A 15,784-nucleotide genomic window follows, 5' to 3' on the forward strand; every position below is an offset into this window, starting at 1 on the left:
CTTAAGTTTAAACAAGTGAAACCATGAAGATGTTAAATGAGTTGACAATGATAGATATATCAGCTTCATTCCGTCCTATTCTCTATTTCTCTATTTCCTGAGGAGACTGAGGTCCTTTAACATCTGCCGGACGATGCTGAGGATGTTCTACGAGTCTGTGGTGGCCAGTGCGATCATGTTTGCTGTTGTGTGCTGGGGCAGCAGGGTGAGGGTAGCAGACACCAACAGAATCAACAAACTCATTCGTAAGGCCAGTGATGTTGTGGGGATGGAACTGGACCCTCTGACGGAGGTGTCTGAAAAGAGGATGCTGTCCAAGTTGCATGCCATCTTGGGCAATGTCTCCCATCCACTACATAATGTATTGGTTGGGCACAGGAGTACATTTAGCCAGAGACTCATTCCACTGAGATGCAACACAGAGCGTCATAGGAAGTCATTCCTGCCTGTGGCCGTCAAACTTTACAACTCCTCCCTTGGAGGGTCAGACACCCTGAGCCAATAGGCTGGTCCTGGACTTATTTCCTGGCATAATTTACATATTACTATTTAACTATTTATGGTTTTATTACTATTTAATTATTTATGGTGCAACTCTAACGAAAACCAATTTCCCCCGGGATCAATAAAGTATGACTATGACTATGACTATGACTATTACTGTAAGGTATGGTGATGGCTAACATTTTAAGAATGAATGCAGGAACCACAACAATACATTGGATTCCAGTTAATTAGGAGACATTGGGACCCATCTTTGGCCCAATTAAGCAGCTACCCCCATAAGCCAAAGTTTCATGGAAATAGTTAAAAAAGTATTAAAAAAGTAAACGGAGTGATAAATTATGTATTCAAATGAAATACAGAACAAGTTAGGACATTACCAATACGACTGCAGTACTATCAAACTGTATTGGTTCCTAATACATATCAATGGAGGAATTCATCTACATCATGTACTTTTGACTGTAAATGAATATAATCATTTCAGACATCCATTGCAAATAATGGATTACCGCATAAAATGCTGTCAATGATTGCATCCTCTAAATCTTCATTTTCATTATAAGTGAAATAAAAAAATCAAGATGATTGTCGATACCTTCAAATTCTTCATAGTTTCTAACCTGTTGAACTAGTGAAATAGTTTCATTTTCACTCCCGGCCGTTGCTTGAAACTGCAGGGAACAAAACTGTTCTGAATTGTGTTACTGCTTATTTTCTCGCCAACTATCAGTGCCAAAAATGCTGCTTTTTGAACAGAAATTCTCTCAACTGACACTATTTAAAAAACGGTTCGCTCGAAAAATGGTGGAGTATCTAAAGGCCACACAAGGGCATGCGACTGACACTAGTTGAAAACTGTTAGAAACAGACTCCTGCCCAATTAAGCGGTATAAGGTGTTACAGGCCCACAGTTTGATCACGGGACAGTGGGATGATGTAATTGTCTCATGACCGTGGGGTGATGTTATGTCACATGATGGCATGATGGTATTTAAGGAAGCCCGCCAAAGTGTGATGCAGTCTTTACTTTCTATTTTAAGGTAAACACGTAGTTGCCAGAAGTTTCATTAATTGCTGCCAGTTTTTGTTCGTTGCACCTTTGTTTTCCTTTACAGTCTAGTATTGGAGAGTGAAGACCTTACCAAAGTACGGGAACAAATGATCGGGTAAAGTTAATGACGTCGATCATGTTTGGAAGTGATCGACTGTTTGGAATCGGAATCGTCCGGGAAATTGTGGCAGGCACATTTGAGTTAACCCCCTGCAAGGTCAGGATGGTTTGTGCAGTGTTCACCCCCCAGCCGAAAGGTCAGTTCCTTTATTTCTTCGTGATTGCTTCAACAAGGTATCGCTCGACTGTGATCAGCAGATTTGTCATTTTCTTCGGAGGAATTGTTACTGCAGTAAAGTCTCTGCTTAAAGACTGTAAAAATCTCTTGGACTTTTCAGCTTACTACTTTAAGACTGCGCTTGAATGAGAACTCGTTAAGAACTATTTCTAAGTTTGACTGTTTGTTCGAGATAGCCGTATAACGGTTAACATCCGATTAAGCTAGTTTGTTTACTTTCCTATGTTTTGAGTAGAAGTTAATAAATATCATTGCTTGTTTATATAACCTGACTCAATTTCATATCCATTGTTGCTGGACACATGACAAAAGGAATCCCACCTACTTTCTTGATTAGTTTTTTGTTCTTTAAGAGGAGTCCCAAATAAGCGCTATCCTGATTAGCTGATGGCTCAATTACCTAGACCTGGTTAAGTAGTAAAAACCTGTGTTGATCAGCTGGATGGAGTGTTCACTGAGATCTTTTTCCTTTTGCTTCGACAGTCTGAGGTACCCATCTGCTTCAAGCAGACTTCACTTGTACTGGAGCCTAAGAACGTAGTAACTTGCTTCAATGACTATCATCAAGTAGCACTTACATGCACAGTGATGAAGTATCTTGAGAAGTTGGTGATTAAACATATCAAGACCTGCCTGAGAAGTGACTTGGATCTATTCCAGTTTGCCTACTGGAGCAGCAGGCCCAAAGCAGATGCCATGTCATTGGCTCTTCACAACCCTGGAACATCTGGACAAAAAAGATGCATACATCAGGATGCTCTTTATCAACTATAGCTTGGCATTCAATACCATCAGACCCTCAGAACTAATCAATAAGCTTCAAGATCTTGGCCTCAATACCTCCCTGTGCAATTGGATCCTGTACTTCCTTACTTGCAGACCCCAGTCAGTTCAAATTGGGAACATCTCCACAATCTCCATTAGCACAGGAGCATCACAAGATGTATGCTTAGCCCCTGCTCTACTCGCTTTACACTTAGGACTGTGTGGCTAAGCACAGCTCCAATGCCATATTTAAGTTTGCTGAAGACACCACTGCAAAGCCCTCTCCACCATTGATAAGGAGCATGGCACAAGAAGCAGTAACTCCACAACTCATGTTCTCAGTATTATTTATTTTATCTATATACAATTTGTCTTCTGCCGCACATTGGTTGTTTGTCAGTCTTCGTTAAAAGTGGAACTTCCCAGTGGCCAAACATTTCCCATTTCCAATCTGACATGTAGACCCATGGCTTCTCTTGTGCCACGATGACTTACTTGCTTATGCCACTGGCATTTGGGAGAGCAATGAAGGCCCTCCATCTCTGTCTGTATATCAGAATTCTTCATTGCTGTTTTCATAATAATTTTTTTTTGGCCATTCAAGGTTGTTAGCCCTGAGCAGAACCCCTAAGCTTGGAGGATTGGTACACCACTATTAATCTGGCCTCTACCATTTGACCTGTTTGGCATGGGTGACTCTGCCAAGAGCTAAAGCACAAGGCCCTGATGCCAGCCAACATAGCTTTCTGGGTCATTGAGGCATGCATGCCCCCAAACGCTACAATAAGGTTGTAGTCCTCTTGGAGTTGTGCCATAATGCGGCAATCTTATATTCCATCTGGGTAGCCTCTAAACTGATGGCATGAATATTGATTTCACCTTTCAATAAAAAAGAATCTCTGCCCCTCCCCTCTTTTTCTATACCCCACCTTGGCCTCTTACCTCTTGTCACCTGCCTATCACCTCATCCCAGTGCCTCTCCTTCCCTTTTTCCTATGGTCCACTCTCCTCTCCTATGAGAATCCTTCCTCTCAAAGGCCTTTATCTTTTCCATCCACCTGGCTTCACCGATCACCTTTTAGCTAGCCTACTTCCCCTCCACCACCTTTTTATTCTGGCATCTTCCCTCTTCCTTTCCAGTCCTGAAGAAGGGTCTTGGCCCAAAACATTCAGCAGTTTGTTCATTTCCATGGATGCTGCCTGACCTGCTGAGTTCCTCCAGCATTTTGTGTGTGATGCTTTGGTTTTCCAGCATCTTCAGAATGTCATAAACACAAGAAAGTCTGCACATACTGGAGTTCCAAAGCAACACACACAAAATGCTGGAGGAACTCAGCAGGCCAAGCAGCATCTATAGAAATGGATGAACTGTTGACATTTTGGGCCAGGACTTTTCTTCAGGTGTCTTGTGTTTAGATATGGAAAGAATGTTTTTGATGATTGGCTATTTAGAATGAGGGACCTCAGCTTGAGTTGACAGAGTACAAGGCTGAGGAGTAATAAATATCTTCCTTCGGAGGAGTCGAATTTGCCACAAGTGAGGACTGTTGAAGTCAGTTCACTAAATTTATTAAGGAAGGAGACTGATAAATTTCCAGGTGGAGAAGGCATCAGGAAATATGGAGTGAGAGTGGGAATATGATATTGAAATAGATGAGCAGTCATTATTGTACTGAATGGTGAAGTACAAGGTGTAGCACCTACTTAGCCCCCTGATCAGGGTCATGTGAAGTCATGGAAGCAGGTGGTGGATGGTTGTATGAGCAGGTAGTGCATATCACAATTCCTGGTTATGCGACCGCTGTCGCCAGGCAAACTGAAGAGCATTGACAATGGATGGAGTCACCATCTTGTAAAGACACTGCCCAGAACAAGGCAATGGCAAGCCCCTTCTATAGAAAAATTTGCCAGGTACAATCATGGTCAAACCATAATCATCCTTGTCATATGACATGGCACATAATGAAGAGGGGAGAGTTCAAAATAATTTGGCCGGGAGATAGGAACTGAAGTGATAGGACTAAGGATGGGGCAGTTGGTTCACAAAAGAGGCAGTGTGTAGTGAAACTGCTAGCAAGAAGAGGATGAGGATAGGGCAAAATTGCAGTCAATGTGATGAGAATCAATTTAAAAGGGGGATAAAATCGAAAAGGGTGATGAATGTAGGACTGCAGGTGTTATATTTGAATGCACGCAGTACAGGTGTATATGAAATAAGGTGGATGAACTTGTTGCACAGTGACAGATTGGTGTGTATGACGTTATGGGCATTACTGAATCGTGGCTAAACGAAGATTATAGCTGGGAGAGTAACCACTAAGGATACACATAGTCTCAAAAAGACAGGCAGGTAGGCAGAGGGGATGGGTGGCTCTGTTGGTAAAAAATGAAATCAAATCAGCAGAAAGAAGTGGCATAGGATCAGAAAGTGTAGAATTGTTGTGGGTCAAACTAAGAAACAGCAAAGGTAAAAATATCTTGATGGGAGTTATGTACAGAACCCCAAACAGTCACAAAGATGTGGTTTACAAATTACAACTGGAGATGAAAAATGCATGCTAAAAGGGCAATATTACAATAGTCATAGGGGATTTCAATATGCAGGTAGATTGGGAAAATCAGGCTGGTGCTGGATACCAAGGGGGGGGGGGCGGAATGTAGAATGTCTACAAGATAGCTTTTTAGAGTAGCTCATGGTAGAGCCCACTAGGGGATCAGCTATTCTGGACTGAGTGTTGTACAATGAACCCAGAACTGACTTATGAGACAGTGATAATAATGTGAAATTCACCCTGCAATTTGAGAAGGAGAAGCTACAGTCAGGTGTATCAGTGTCACAGTGGAATAAAGAGAATTACAGAGACATGAGGGAAGAGCTGGCTAAAATTGATTTTAAGGGAACACTAGCTGGGATGATGGTGGAGCAGAAATGGCTGGAGATCCTGGGAGCAATTTGGAAGGCACAGGATATATACATCATAAGAAGAAGAAATATTCTATAGGCAGGATGATGCAATCAAGGCTGAAAAGGCAAGTCAAAGCTCACATAAAAGCCAAAGAGAGGACATATAATAGAGCAAAACATAGAGGGAAGTTAGAGGTTTGGGAAGTATTTAAAAACCAAAAGAAGGCAACGATGAAGTGGTAAATGCGGGCTCACTTTTAACATTTAAGAAAAACTTGGACGTACATGGATGAGAGGTGTATGGAGGGATATGGTCCGGGTGCAGGTCGGTGGGACTAGGCAGAAAAATAGTTTGGCACAGCCAAGAAGGGTCAAAAGGCCTGTTTTGTGCTGTAATGTTCTATGGTTCTAAAAAAAGTCGTAAAGTGGAAAAAATGGAATACAAAAGTAAGTTAGGCAATAATATTAAAGAGGACACCAAAAGTTTCTTCAGATATCATCATCATCATCATCATCATCATCAGGTGCCGTGCCCAGTTTGAGCTCCTGTTTTGGGTCAAGTGGATCAATTCATTGGTATTCATTTCCAGTTCTCTGGCTGCTGTCTCCATCATCATTTGTCTTTGCCTTCCTCTTGCTTTCTTCCCTTCGATCTTTCCCATAATTACCGTGCATTCTAATTCCTCTTTCCTAATCACATGTCCAATGAAGTTATGTTACCTTTTCATGATCTCATACATTATTTCTCTTTTTGTGTTTGCTCTGTTCATGACATCCTCATTAGATTTTCGTTTCACCCATGATATTCTTTGCATCCTCCTCAAAAACCACATCTCTGCTGCTTCAGTTCATTTCCTCATGTTACTAGATATTGTTCAACATTCTGAGCCATATAACATAACTGGATAAACATAACATTTCAGTACTTTGAGGTGGGTTGTCATGCCTAGTTTAGTGTTGGTCAGTATACTCTTCATTCTCGTAAAGGTGCCTTTTGCCATCCCTATTCTTTTTTTGATGTCCATGTGACACCTGCCATCTGATGTCACCCAGCTTCCTAAGTAGCAAAAGTTCTGTACTTGTTTTATGTCTTCTCCATTTATTCTCAGCCTGCAGATAGGATTCTCCTTCTTTTTGGATATCACCATACATTCTGTCTTTTTGCAATTGATAGATAGACCCATTTTTGCACTTTCTTCAACATTATATCAATTAAGTTTTGTAGTCTTTCCTCCTTACTTGCAATTAACACAGTCTCATCCACATATCTAAAATTATTGATGTTTTCACCACCAACTTTGATTCCCAAGATGTCACTTTTTTTTTGTAATATTGTTTCATTGTACACATTAAACAAATCAGGGGAGAAAACACATCCTTGTCTAATGCCTCTCTTGATTTTCGTAAACTGACTCATTTCTCCATTTATCCTTACAGCGGCAGTTTGTTCCCAGTACAGATTTCTGATTAGGTGGAGGTCTTTCGAATCTAGATCTAGAGTTTCCTGTAATATTTCGAATAACTTGTTGTGCTTCACTTTATCAAATCTTCAGATATACAAAGTGTAAAGGAGAGGTGAGAGGAGATATCAGACCATAGAAAAATGATGCTGGAGAGGTACTAATGGGGGACAATGAAATGGGTGAACTGAAATAAATATTTTGCATCAGTTTTCACTGTGGAAGACACTAGCAGAATGCTGGAAATTTGAGAGTGTCAGGGGGCAGAAGGGAGTGAAGTTGCCATTACTAGGCAGAGGTAATTACTGGTTGAGAAACTGAAGGGTCTGAAGGTAAACTAGTCATCTGGACCAGATGGTCTACACCCCAGGATTCTGATTGTGGAGGTATTAGTAATAATCTTTCAAAAATCAATGGATTTTGTGGCATGGTTCTGGGATTGGAAAACTGCAAATATCACTCCACTCTTCAGGAAGAGAGAAAGGTAAAAGAAAGGAAATTGCAAGCCAGCTAGTCTGTCCTTATTGATTGGGAAGATGGAGGCATATGATAAAATAGGCCAAAGTCAGCATGGTTTTATTAAGGGAAAATCTTGCCTGATGAATCAGTTGGAATTTTTTGAAGAAATAACAAGTAGGATAGATGAATGAGAATCAGTGGATGTTGTGTACTTGGATTTTCAGAAGGCCTTTGACAAGTTAAGAGCCCATAGTATTACAGGAAAGATACTAGCATGGATAGATCATTGGCTGGTTGGTAGGAAGCAAAGAATGGGAATAAAGTGAGCCTTTTCTGGTTGGCTGCCAGTGACCAGTGGTGTTCCACAGTGGTTTGTTTTAGAACCACTTCTTTTTACATTATATGTCATTGATTTGGATGAAGGAATTAATGGCTTTGTGGCCAAATTTGCAGACAATTTGAAGATGGTTGGAGGAGCAGGACGTGTTGAGGAAGCAGAAAGGCCAGAAGGACATAAACAGATTAGGAGAATGGGCAAAGAAGTGGCTGATGGAATACAGTGTCAGGAAATGTACGGTCATGCACTTTGGTAGAAGAAATAAAAGTGTAGACTTTTTCTAAATGAGGAGAAAATAAAAAATTTTAGGTGCAAAGGGACTTGGGTGTCCTCGTGTAGAATTCCCTAATTTGCAGGTTGAGCTAGTGGTGAGGAAGGCAAATGCAATGTTAGCATTCATTTCAAGAGGATTAGAATATAAAAGCAAGGATGTAATGCTGAGGATTTATAAGGCACTGGTGAAGACTCATTTGGAGTTTTGTGAGCAGTTTTGGGCACCTTATCTAAAAAATGATCTGCTGACATTGGAGAGGGTTCAAAGGAGTTCACTTATCATAGGAGAAATGCTTGATGGCTCTGGGCCTTTTCTCACTGAAATTTAGAAGAATGAGCGGGGATCTCATTGAAACATCTCAAAGGTTGAAAGGCCTCAAAAGAGCAGATTTGAAAAGGATGTTTCCTATGGTGCGGAAGTCTAACACCAGAGGACCCAGCCTCAGATTAGAGGGATGTCTATTTAGAAGGGAGATGAAGAGAAATTTCTTTATCTGGGGCATGGTGAATTTATGGAATTTGTTGCTAATGGTAGCTGAGGAGGCTGTCATTGGGTATATTTAAGGCAGAGGTTGATATATTCTTGATTGTTCAGGGCATGAAGGGAATTGGCGAGAAGGCAGAAGATTGGGGCCAAGAGGCCAATGGTGGAGCAGACCCAATGGGCCAAATGGCATAATTCTGCTCCTATATTTTATTGGCTTATGATGATGGTGGTGAAGTATGTTTGAAGGGCCATATGCCCTATCCCTTTTTTTAGGAGTGAAGTCAAGAAACTTCTTCGCACACAAGGGTGAACTAAAATTTTTAAAGTGGATAGTTTTGCAATAATGCTTGGCCAACTCTTGACTTTAAATTTGAGACTCATTCAGTTTTGGTACAGGATAAGGAGGAAGAAAAGGCTGGTATATGGAGTTACATGCTGCCACAGTCTTATTCAACGCTAGAAGTGGCGTGCAAGCTCTTTCTATTTTGTATTCTTTTAGGTTCTTAGTCTCCAGGTTTGAACATTTTGTAACTGATTATTCTGGTGAAACATAACCCTTGCATTAACCTGCTTTCACAATGCAGTGTAAAATGAGAAAATAGAAGATGTTTCCCAAAGCAGGTTTGTTTAAAAATAGTGGAGGTGGAAAGAGCTCTTGAATTACATGTGAAAAAGTACACACTGTTGGAATTTAGTGTGTTTGGGGATATAACTTTAAACATAGTGGAACCTGAATAGAAGAATATTTGAGCTCTTTTATAGAAAAAAATTGAGGATGGGCAAGGGAAAAGTCAAATATTATTTTCATCTTAATTCCTCCAGGTGCCACATTTCTATGAAGGCCTTTGCATATCTAGTTCTTCTAACATGCAATTGCTATCAATCACATTTTATCTTCTGTTATTTCACAGTGCGCATGTTCTTTCTTTTGCCAGTTCTGACTTGAAACCAGCTCTTCTATTTGCTTTGTTGGGGCAAGGGTAGGTCAGGTGTTGTGTTAGATTTCCTCTTATGTTGTGAACTACTGCAGAGTTAATTCACATTTTTGTTTGTCCTGAAGCTTTGCCTTTAAACTAAATGGGAAATGTATTGTTAAATATTGTCTCGTTAAAGCAAGATTTTCTGTATAAAATCAAACAGCAGAAATAAAAGCGACAAAGCCATATACAGCGACCATCGTCGTAGTGGACTGAGTCAGAGTGGGACGGCTTTGGCTCAACAGGCTTCGGCGAGAACAGGCAGAGGCCAGGATGGGTTCCGGTAAGTTTTTCGTTCAGATTGTTTAGAGTAGAGAGAATGCCAGGCAGGATGTTGGAATGCTCCTCTTACAGAATGTGGGAAGTCAGGGAGCCCTCCGGTGTCCCTGACAACCACACCTGCAAGAAGTACATCCAGCTGCAGCTCCTAACAAACCGCGTTAGGGAATTGGAGCAGGAGCTGGATGACCTGAGGATCATTCGGGAGAATGAGGAGATTATAGATAGTAGCTACAGGGAGGTATTTACGCCAAAGGAGCAGAGGACAGGAAATTGGGTCACTGTCAGGCGAGGGAAGAGGAAAGGGCAGGCACAGCAGGGTTCCCCTGTGGCCTTTCCCCTCAACAACAAGTATACCGCATTGGATACTGTTGGGGGGTATGACTTACCTGGGACAAGCTGCAGTAGTTGGATCTCTGGCACTGAGTCTGGCTCTGCAGTGCAGAAGGGAGGGTGGAAAAAGAGGAGAGCGGTAGTGATAGGGGACTCGATAGTTAGAGGTGCAGATAGGAGGTTCTGTGGTCGTGACAGAGAATCCAGGAAGGTTTGTTGCCTCCCGGGTGCCAGGGTCAAGGATGTCTCTGATCGCTTGCATGACATTCTGAAGTGGGAGGGTGATCAGCCAGATGTCGTGGTGCACATCAGTACCAATGACATAGCAAGGAAGAGTGAGGAGGTCCTGGACAGTGCGTATAGAGAGCTTGGTAGGAAGTTGAAAAGCAGGACCTCGAGGGTGGTAATCTCAGGATTGCTACCTGTGCTATGTGCCAGTGAGGGTAAGAATAGGATGCTCTGGAGGATGAACAAGTGGCTGAGGAACTGGTGTAGGGAGCAGGGTTTCAGATTTCAGGATCATTGGGACCTCTTCTGGGGCAGGTGGGACCTGTACAAGAGAGATGGGTTACACTTGAACTACAGGGGGACCAATATCCTATCAGGGAGGTTTGTTAGTGCTATTGGGGAGGCTTTAAACTAGATTTGCAGGGGGATGGGAACCAGAGTGCCAGAGCAGACAGTGTGGCTGGGGTGAAAATAAATGATGTTAAAAGTTCAAGCAAATCCGCTAATAGAAAGGTTGTGAGTGGTGGTAAAAATCTTCTGAGGTGTATATATTTCAATGCTAGGAGTATTGCGGGGAAGGCGGATGAGTTGAGGGCGTGGATTGACACGTGGAATTATGACGTTATAGCAATTAGTGAAACTTGGCTACAGGAGGGGCAGGACTGGCAGCTTAATATTCCAGGGTTCCGATGTTTCAGATGTGATCGAGGCAGAGGAATGAAAGGTGGGGGAGTAGCATTACTTGTTAGTATAACTTGGGTGTCATTGTTCACCCATTTCTGTCAGAGGTAATGAAATCTTGGAACTTCCTTCATCAAATGGGTGTGGGCACAATTTCTTTAAGTATGGTTACAGCAGACAGACGTAGAGTTTTGATAAACAAGGGGATCAAAGGTTACTAAAAATTATAGGAATGTGGTGTTGGGTTTAGATTCAGTTATGACCTTACCAAACGTTAGACCAAGCTTGAGACGTCAACTCATGGCCCACATTTATATGTTTGTAAAATGTAACACATTCAGAATTGCATATGAGTCAATGAGATGTGAATATATTGACATTCTGAGGATGGCTAGAGACCTGACTCACAGATTGTGATTCCTTCCTTCCTCACTGCTGAGAACTCAGTCAATAGTTTGTTAAATCTCACCTTCAGTTCTACCACAGATCATTTCCCTTTTCATTCTCTATGGATTCCCAATCTTTACCATTTATCCTGCCTTGTCCTTTTTGGTATCACTTTAGCCTTTCATTTATGAACTATACTTGTCTAACTCCACTCCTGTATATTTACCCTTACCTGCACCCTCTCCATATCTCGCATTATTCTTCGGTGGCTTGTCTTGATATTGTAGCCACTAGGCAGAGACAATGTTCTTTTTGCAATGCCCTCACCTGGTGTATTTCTTTCTCATTTTTCTCTTCTTTTGAGCTAATTTTGACCATGTTTCCAACCCACTCTCTTAGAGGATTCATAGCCCATTCTTTAGTTAGAGCCTTCAGCATTTTGGGCATCGAGGGAGAGAGGAAGAGGGGAGCCATCCGCAGTACCACCGATGCGGCAGAGAGGGCCTCAAGATGGCTGTGGCTCAAAAGAGGGCAGCCATGGAGTCATAAGTAGCTAGCCATCTGGACACAAGCTGGGGTCTGATCAGCCCCAGCTGGGTCACCTGGAGGAGGTTGTATGGTGTTGAAAGACCCGAAACACCCAATGATTCCAGGAACATCACTGAAGATGTGTCCAGAAGCATCAATAGATGTACGTACACAGCAATTCTGTTCTCAAATTCAATTTTGATTATTGCTAGTGATCATAAAGGAATATTTTGTCACTTTTGACAGAAGAGCCTGCAGATGCTGTAATCTGGAGCAGTCGTGATTGTGATTCTCATCCTGAAACACTGACACATCTTTTTCCCTCCACAGATGCTGCTTGACCCACTGAACTCTTCCAGCAGTTTCTTTTTATATATTATTCAATTTGCGCTAGTGCCCTATGCTCCAATGCTTGTACCATCATCTCCAGCAACATAGATTACCTCTGTCACAGCCTGTTATGGTTACATTTCCTCCAGGATCAATTATAGCTCCTTTTTTAAATGAACCAGATGTTGATTATTGACAAGAAGGGATACATAGGTGAGTAATGAGGACCTGTGCTAATCATCTGGCTGGAGTCTTTACAGACCTCTTCCACATTTCACTTTGGCTGTCTGACTTACTCACCTGCTTCAAACAGACTTCAATCATACTGGTACCCAAGAAGATCTGGTAACCTGCCTCAATGACTATTATCCAGTAGCACTTACTTCACCATCAGCATGAGTATGCTTCAAGGCTGTGTGCTTAGCTCCCTGCTCTACATGCTTTATATCTATGATTGTGTAGCTAAGTACAGCTCCAATGCGATATTTAAGCTTGCTGATGACACTACTGCAAATCCTACCCCCAGCATATTTATAAGAAGCACTGCCACAAGAAGGCAGCAACTCTACAACTCATGTTCTCAGTATTACTTTTTATATACAATGTCTTATTTTGTACAGTGGTTTTGTCAGTCATTGTTAATGTATTTTTTCATAAATTCTATTGTATTTCTTTATTTTCCTGTAAATGCTTGCAAGAAAACAAATCTTAAGGTAGTAGATGGTGACATATGGTATATGTACTTCACTATATGGCCTTATTTATAGTAGTGGGGCCAGTTTCCAAATCCAGTTCTATCACACTGGCTCAGCACACTTAGACTGATCATCTAGCTTCTAGTCTTAAGTGGGTTGTAATTTTCAACAACTGAATATTGGAGTTCTTTGTTGGCATCACGGACCACTCCCACCCATTCCATAATTTTTTTCCAGCATTCCAACCATCTTTTCTTCATTAATTCATCATTCCTCTAACTCTGAATTGTTATTCATTCACCATTCATTTACTCCAAGCAAGTGGTTTTCCACTAAATTGACAAAGGAGAACATAAGAAATAGAAACAATCCAGCTGATTTTGCTTGCTCTGCTGTTGTGGCTGTTGTTCAATCTCAGGACTATTTTCTTCCGCTAAATCTCTAAACCAAGATCAAGTGTTGTTAAGAAAAGAAAAAAAAAATAAGCTTAACATCCACTCCTGTTTTTTTAAGCCATTAATGCAGGGAACAACTGAATGTGCTGCACAGAATCAGAAAAACATTGGCACAAGAACATGGTACTAGGGTGATTAAGAGTTTTGCTCGGCTTTACAGAGTCTAAAATTGGAAAAAAATAGGGAGACAGCTAGACAAAGGGAGAGGACTTCAGTTCTTAGTTCCAGATAATGAAGGCATAGCTATCACCCATAGGGTGATGGGAGTGGGTAATAGGCTGAAGTTCTTGAAGCAGGATAGGACTAGAATTAGTTACTGAATAATAGAGATGGGAGCCAATGAATGGATCTGAACAGAAAGATGAAAATTTTAAATTTACTGATCAATTGCCAAAGCAGATTAGCAACTACAGGAAAACTGATGAACTGGATTTGCCTCAGATTACATATAGAAGGGTTTACTAACTCAAAGTATATGTGTGGAATAAAGGAAGCTGGCTGGGAAACACTTAGCTTTGCAGATGACAATAAAGGTAAGAACTGGGATGAGATCGTGAGCTGTGTGCTTTCTCATTTTGGGCTGACTGATAAACGTGTTTCCAGTATGTTTTAGTTTTGTTTCAACACTAACTTTCTGACATCTTGTGAACTGAAATCAAATCACTACTGAGAGTTAATTCTGTGACCATTTATATGCAGAACATACCTCGAAAGTGCAACTTCAAATTTGGATACCCAAATATTTACGGAAACTACAGAAGAATGAATACTGGGTCACTGCAGACGGAAATGTACCTCCCCCCCACCCCCCCAGGAGCAGATGTACATATTATGTCCATTATCTACTTGAATTCACAATCAGAATCAGAATTAATATCACCAGGACATCATTACATTTGTCGTCTTTGCGATAGGAGTACAATGAAATACATAATAATAGAAAAAAACATGAATTACAATAAGCGTGTGTGTATATATAATATATAGTTAAATTAAATAAGTAGTGCAAAAATAGACATGAAACTATAGTGAGGTAGTGTTTATGGGTTCAATGTCCATTCAAAAATCGGATGGCAGTGGGGAAGAAGCTGTTACTGACGAATAAACTCTTTTCAGTCTTCCAGCCGGGTACTGGTATCGATTATAATGGACATTTTGATGACAAACTCCACTTTTGAAGATGGTGGAGCTGGTCATCGATACCTGTACCTGTTCGAAGCCTGAGAAGAGTTTATTTATCATATATGCTGGGAAAGCACTAGATCTGGGATGGGGAAAAATGGCGCATTGCACCCCGGTGATAATAAAAAAAAAGTAAGTCTACTCATGCAAAACGTATTAACCAAAAACCGATTTGTAGAAAAAAAATCTATAACAGGAATTCAAGTAGCTTAGAGCTAGACATGGGTTTTACCAAGAATAAATCTAAAACTTAGCAATTATTTTTAGCGATTTTATTATTTCGTGCACATCTTTTGGCGAATGTTATCTTCTTTCACATTAATCTGTCTTCAATTAAAAAAAATGTTCAATGAATCAAGCTAGGAAAGGACTTTTGTTCTGCAGTCGTTCCATAACTGTTCAATACACATTTGATACTTGTTTGATCCTGAGGTACCAGGCGTCTGCACTAGCGGTGCGTCGCAGGTTTTTGCCAGTCAGTTTACAATTGACACTTGTGCGCTAAGGAGTTGTGCTGTTTGTCCTTTGTGAACATCTGCAGTTTTGTATTTTTTTGAAAACTAAGCCTTGTTTTACATTCAGTTACCCATCACAGTGCAAAAGAAAAGCAGAAAGTGATAGCAAGCGTGAATTCAATGAACAGTGGGAAAATGAGTTATTTATAGCGGGTCCGTCAGGAAAACTGTTGTGCATTGTTTGTGAAAACACTTTCTCACATAATAGAAGACATGATCTTAATAGATACTATAAAACACAACATCAGACTGACTAGTGCTTGGGTCTGAGTTACGAAAGAATATGTGATTAAGAAAAAGGAAGAAATCAAAAGAAGACAAAATAAATTTGTTAAAAGTCTCATTAAGGTAAGTAATGTTTATCTTGTTTTTATATTAAATCAATATATCATGTAAAATGCTAATTATGTCTATAGTAACATTTTTACAAGAATTGAATGGGGGTACAAGAGTTGTATGGCGCAGGAGTCCCCAACCTTTTTTGCACTGCAGACCGGCCGACCGGGGTACGGGGAGGCGGTGGTGGAGGGTAGGGTTGCCAACGGACAAAAGTAGCAGTCAAATACGTTGGGTTTACCCAGAGAAGACTACAGTGACCATGAACCCTTGCGCGGACACAAGTGCGCACGCATGATTTGCGCATTCGTGTACG

This window comes from Mobula birostris, chromosome 25 (genome assembly GCF_030028105.1).
Source record: "Mobula birostris isolate sMobBir1 chromosome 25, sMobBir1.hap1, whole genome shotgun sequence".
In the NCBI taxonomy this organism is placed as follows: Eukaryota; Metazoa; Chordata; class Chondrichthyes; order Myliobatiformes; family Myliobatidae; genus Mobula; species Mobula birostris.